The sequence below is a fragment of the Rutidosis leptorrhynchoides genome, chromosome 5, assembly GCF_046630445.1.
Source record: "Rutidosis leptorrhynchoides isolate AG116_Rl617_1_P2 chromosome 5, CSIRO_AGI_Rlap_v1, whole genome shotgun sequence".
Lineage (NCBI taxonomy): Eukaryota > Viridiplantae > Streptophyta > Magnoliopsida > Asterales > Asteraceae > Rutidosis > Rutidosis leptorrhynchoides.
This window is the reverse complement of record NC_092337.1, coordinates 203,026,241-203,031,693: the sequence shown is the minus strand read 5'-3', so window position 1 is coordinate 203,031,693 and position 5,453 is coordinate 203,026,241.

Below are 5,453 nucleotides of genomic sequence, written 5' to 3'. Positions count from 1 at the left end.
AAGACTCTCATGTGCTTCCAAAAACTTTCTGGGCTGAAAATCAACTTCAAAAAAAGTCAATTGTATGGTGCTGGTGTTCCTAAGGCTGTCACCGATCACATGGCCACACGATTGGGTTGCAAATCTGGCTCGTTGCCTTTTATTTATTTGGGCATGCCTATCGGGGATAATATGCAGAAAAAAGGAGCGTGGAACCCAATTATTGATAAGTTTAAAAAACGTTTCTCGGGTTGGAAATCTAGAACAATGTCGTTCGGGGGTCGGTTGACGGTTATCAAATCGATCCTAAGTAGTTTACCTCTTTACTTCTCATTGTTTCAAGCACCTTCATCCGTCATCAACCTTCTTGAGAGCATGCGACGTAAGTTTTTTTGGGGTGGGACGAGTTCCGATTTTAAACTCAGATGGGTAAAATGGGATTCAATTCTTCTACCATACAATGAGGGCCGGCTAAATATTACCTCTCTTAAATCCAAAAATTGGGCACTCTTGGGCAAGTGGTGGTGGCGTTTTCGCAACGAAAACGAATCACTATGGGTAAACATAATCAAAAGCATTTACGGGCGGGATGGCGGGTTGGGCTCTTGTATGTCTAACAATTTGAAAAGGCATGTTTCAGTGTGGGACAACATTATCAAGGTAGGTGCGAACATGAAAGAGGCGGGCATTCCTTTTGAAGAGCAATTCATACATAATATTGGCGACGGGCAGGACATACAATTCTGGGACGACATTTGGGTCGGTAACAACCCCCTCAAATCGTTATTCCCTAGATTGTGTAGACTCGAATCCAATTATGCGTGCTCGGTCAGAGAGAGGGATACATGTACAAATGGCATTTGGAATTTCAAGTGGAATTGGGCAAGAATCCTAACAGGAAGATTGCATGGAGAACTCGATCGTCTTACGAGCTTAATCACTGCGTATGAGAAAATTGGGTCAGGCACATCAAAATGGGTATGCAAACTGAACGACATCAGCGGTTACTCTTCAAAAAAAATGGCTGCATTCATTGATAAAACCATCATTGCAAGAGTGAACGTTAGCGGTAAAACTCTCCTGAATAACTTGATACCACTCAAAGTGGGTATTTTTATTTGGCGAGTATTGAAAGAAAGAGTTGCAGTAAAAACGGAGCTAGTAAAGCGAGGTGTAAATTTATCCTCAATCTTATGCCCCATGTGTAATAAGGAAGTTGAATCTACAAACCACGCTTTACTATCTTGCGATCTTGCAACGGATGTGTGGACAAGAATTCATAGGTGGTGGAATCAAAGTTTCAATCATAACAGTTGTATTGTCGACATATTAGAAGCTATAAACCACAACACCATGCCAACAGCTCTACTCAAAATGTGGCAAGCAATCACGTGGACGACGACTTACTTCATTTGGAAAAACAGAAATCAAAAAGTTTTCAACGATGATTCATGGTCGGCGGCAAAAATTGTATGCGATATTCAAGAAAAATCGTACGAATGGATCATGAATCGATCGAGAAGAACGCGCAAAGATTGGTTACAATGGATCCTAAACCCCATCAACCTCGGAATACTTGACGTCTACAACCTGGATCCTGGTTAATCTCACATCTCATCTTATGTCTTCTATTACGCATTCGTGTTTACAAGTGGTCGAAATATATAATTCTGTAATGTGATTTTGGTGCTCCTTGCACCCAACTCTGTACATATTATTTATATATAATATACATATTGCCTTTAAAAAAAATATATATATATATGAACATCTGCAACCCTTCTAATGCCGACCACCTGAATGTTAGAGGAATACATTCTTCTGTTGTTGTTGGCGACGGGAATGCTATTCCTGTCACTAACACAGGTCATAGTGTAAATATCTGTAATGCCTGTAAATACCTGTAATGCCCACAATGCAATCGGGCTAATCATTCTAATACTCTAACACTGAATACCTGTAAATATCGCCACTCGAATCGTTCAGTAAATCCCCCGTTTGTAAACAATCGGTGATAATATTATTATTATTATTTTTTTACAGATCTTGATGTTTCTTTTACAAATCGATGACGGATCTATATGATAGCAGTCTCAGTTATATGTCAATTTGTAACCAATATTAAAATTTGTAATTTGTAGGGTTTCTAAAATAATTTATTGAATTGAAACTAGGAAAAGCCCTATAATTAACTCTCTATGTTCCAATTCAATAGGCTTGTTTTTTTTTTTTTTTTTATGAGATGTACCAATTTAATAGCCTACTTTTAAAATTGATAAAAATAATAAGGTAAAATTCTTTTATACTCTTGTTTTACGTGTGTAAAACAAAAAAGCGGGTAAAAATAATGGGTAAAACAGAAAAATGAACAAAAAACTACAATGTGATGATGACATTTCTTACACTGTGTGTTTTTTGTATGATGACTATTAAATTGGGACGGAGAGGGTATTTGATAGTTTTTTTTTTTTTTTTTTGAAAAGCAAAAATATTATTATTATTATATGGAATATTACAATACAAGTCCCTATATGCTTTTATACAATGCTATAAACGAAACGGATCGGCTGAGAAAATATGGAATAATTATCTGAACTTATGATCGGGGGAGACGTAGATTAGATAACACTACGAGGGACGAACTTGCGTAAAAGAACAACAAGCGGGGAAGGAGGGGACAACCGTGCCGATCAAGCGACTACAAAGTTGACACACAACCAACCCATTTAATCTAACCCACATAGGCTATATAGAATAACGAAACCATCCCGATTTGAATTAAGTTATGTTAACCGACGCCTATGCGGTTTGAAGGAGGTGACACGTAAAATGACGGGTTGAGTAGCCATTGATGCCAATCGATAGGTGTTTTCTTTCGTGAACGATTTGAGATCCAGCTAAAGCTTTGAGATTGGATCTCGGAGATTATCACAGCGGGGTTCCATATTTTTCCGGAAAAAATCTTTAAGTTCCTATGTTTCCAAATAATGTAGCACGCAATCCATTTAGCAGCTTGCCATATTGAAGAACCAATGGAATTATGTGATATGCCTTGATCCGAGATGATGGCATCATTGATGTTAGAGATACTTATGTTGTTTTGATTCCACCAATCGAGAAATTGTATCCATATTGAAGATACTTTTTGACAATTTAACAACGCGTGGTCAATGGTTTCAATTTGGTGCTCACATAAGGGACATAAGATGGTGTGAAGGTCAATTCCTTTTTTATCGAGTTCGCTTCTAACCGGGATTTTTTGTTGAACGGCCCTCCATGAGAAAATGAATATCTTTTGTGGAACGAATTTGTTTTGAGGTAGTGAAAGGTTTCTAGAGTTTGTGCCGTATTTAAGCTTATTGATCAGATTTGACAGTGCTGCTGAAGTGTAGATGCCGGATGTGTCAAGGGAACATTTCCATGAGTCGGGGCGATCTGAAATAATAACAGATGTTATTAGGTTGTTGAGCTCCGTGAGATAATCCTTTGCACGACCACTAGGAGGGCGGGACCAATCCCAATTACCGATCGAGGTAGAGTTAACGTTCATTATTCTATCAGCAACAGTTGCTTCTTTGCGGGTTTCCAACATGAATAGTCTATGAAATGTATCTTTTAAGCACTCAGATCCGATCCATATATCATGCCAGAAGCTTATTGATGTGCCATTTCCTATGCGCTTTGAAATCGAGGATGTGAAGGTTGTGCCTATATTGTCAGCAACTTTTCCAGCTTTAATAATCTCTTTCCAAATGGTGCGACCTGAAATGTTCCTGCATAAAAAGTTAGTATCCAACCCTCCCCCCGGCCCATAAATGCTTTTGATTATTTTTACCCATAATGCATTATCTTCGTTTTTAAAACGCCACCACCATTTACAAAGTAATGATATGTTTTTAGCAAAGAGGGACCCCACGTTTAAACCCCCACAATCGTATGGCAAAATTATTTGGTCCCATTTGATCCAATTAATTTTATTATCGTTTGAAGATCCTCCCCAGAAGAATTTCCGTCTTTTAGATTCAAGTACCTTAAGGATAGCGGATGGTGCATGAAATAAGGAGAAGTAGTATAATGGGATACTACTAAGAATTGATTTGATGGTCGTAAGTCGACCTCCGAAAGAAATAGATTTAGCAGCCCAATCTGAAAGCCTTTTGTCGAATTTCTCAACGATCGGCTGCCACGAGGAGGCGTGAGATGTGGGTACACCAATAGGAAGTCCAAGATAGGAGAACGGGGTATGACCCGCAGAGCAGTTCATGTAGCAAGCCATTTGTTCGGTTTCGGTCGTAGATGTACCTATACCGTAAAGTTTGCTTTTACGGAAGTTAACTTTGAGGCCTGAAATATTTTCAAAACATTTTAGTAGTTTGGAGATATATTTGGCGTTTCTTTTATTCCATTCTCCGAAGAAGATTGTATCATCAGCATATTGGAGGTGTGTAATATTGAGATTGTCATGTCCGATCTTTAATCCTTGCAAATGACCATTGGCTAATGTTCTTTTGACAAGTATGTTAAGACCTTCAGCAACAATGATGAACAGGAATGGCGAAATGGGGTCACCTTGTCGAATTCCCCTTTCAGGGGAAAATTCTTTGGTGGGAGAGCCGTTGATTAGTACAGAAATAGATGATGACCAAAGGCATGCCCGAATGAAACCAATCCATTTTGGACCAAAACCCATGAAGTGCATGGTTTTAAATAGAAAGTCCCACTCAATGCAGTCAAATGCCTTTTCGAAGTCAACTTTAAAGATTAAACCTTTTTGTTTTTTACGTTTTAATTCATCAATTATTTCGTTTGCAATTAGGACACTATCTAGGATATTTCGACCTTTGAGGAAAGCTGTTTGTTCACTACCAATGATTTTATGAATGACCATGGCAAGGCGATTGGAGAGTATTTTGGTGAGAATTTTATAGTAGCTACCTATTAGACAGATTGGGCGATATTCATTTAATCCGATTGGGTTGGGTTTTTTCGGGACTAATGTGAAGAAAGATGCATTACATCCTTTGGAGATTTCTGAGTTTTCCCAGAACCAATCTAGAGATTTAATGAGGTCGGTTTTAATCAGTTCCCAATGTTTTTTAAAGAATCTCATGTTGAAACCGTCCGGCCCAGGAGCTTTAGAGCTATCGCAATTACATATGGCTTCCCATATTTCTTTTTCGTTAAATTTAGCTTCTAGGAGTTGATTGTCCAAGGAAGAAATGTATTCAAGATGTGCAACATGATCGAAAGGGCATTCGTCACGTAAGTGTTTGGATCGGAAGATGTTGTTAAAATAGGAATATGCTTCTTGTTTTATTAGATTAGGATCTTCAGTCCATGTACCATTAATTGAAAGCCCGTGGATGTTGTTTTTACTTGTTCTTCTTTTGATATAGTTATGAAAGTATTTCGAATTTTCATCACCCTCAAGCGCCCATTTGATTCTAGATTTTTGTTTAAGCATGTTTGTTTTC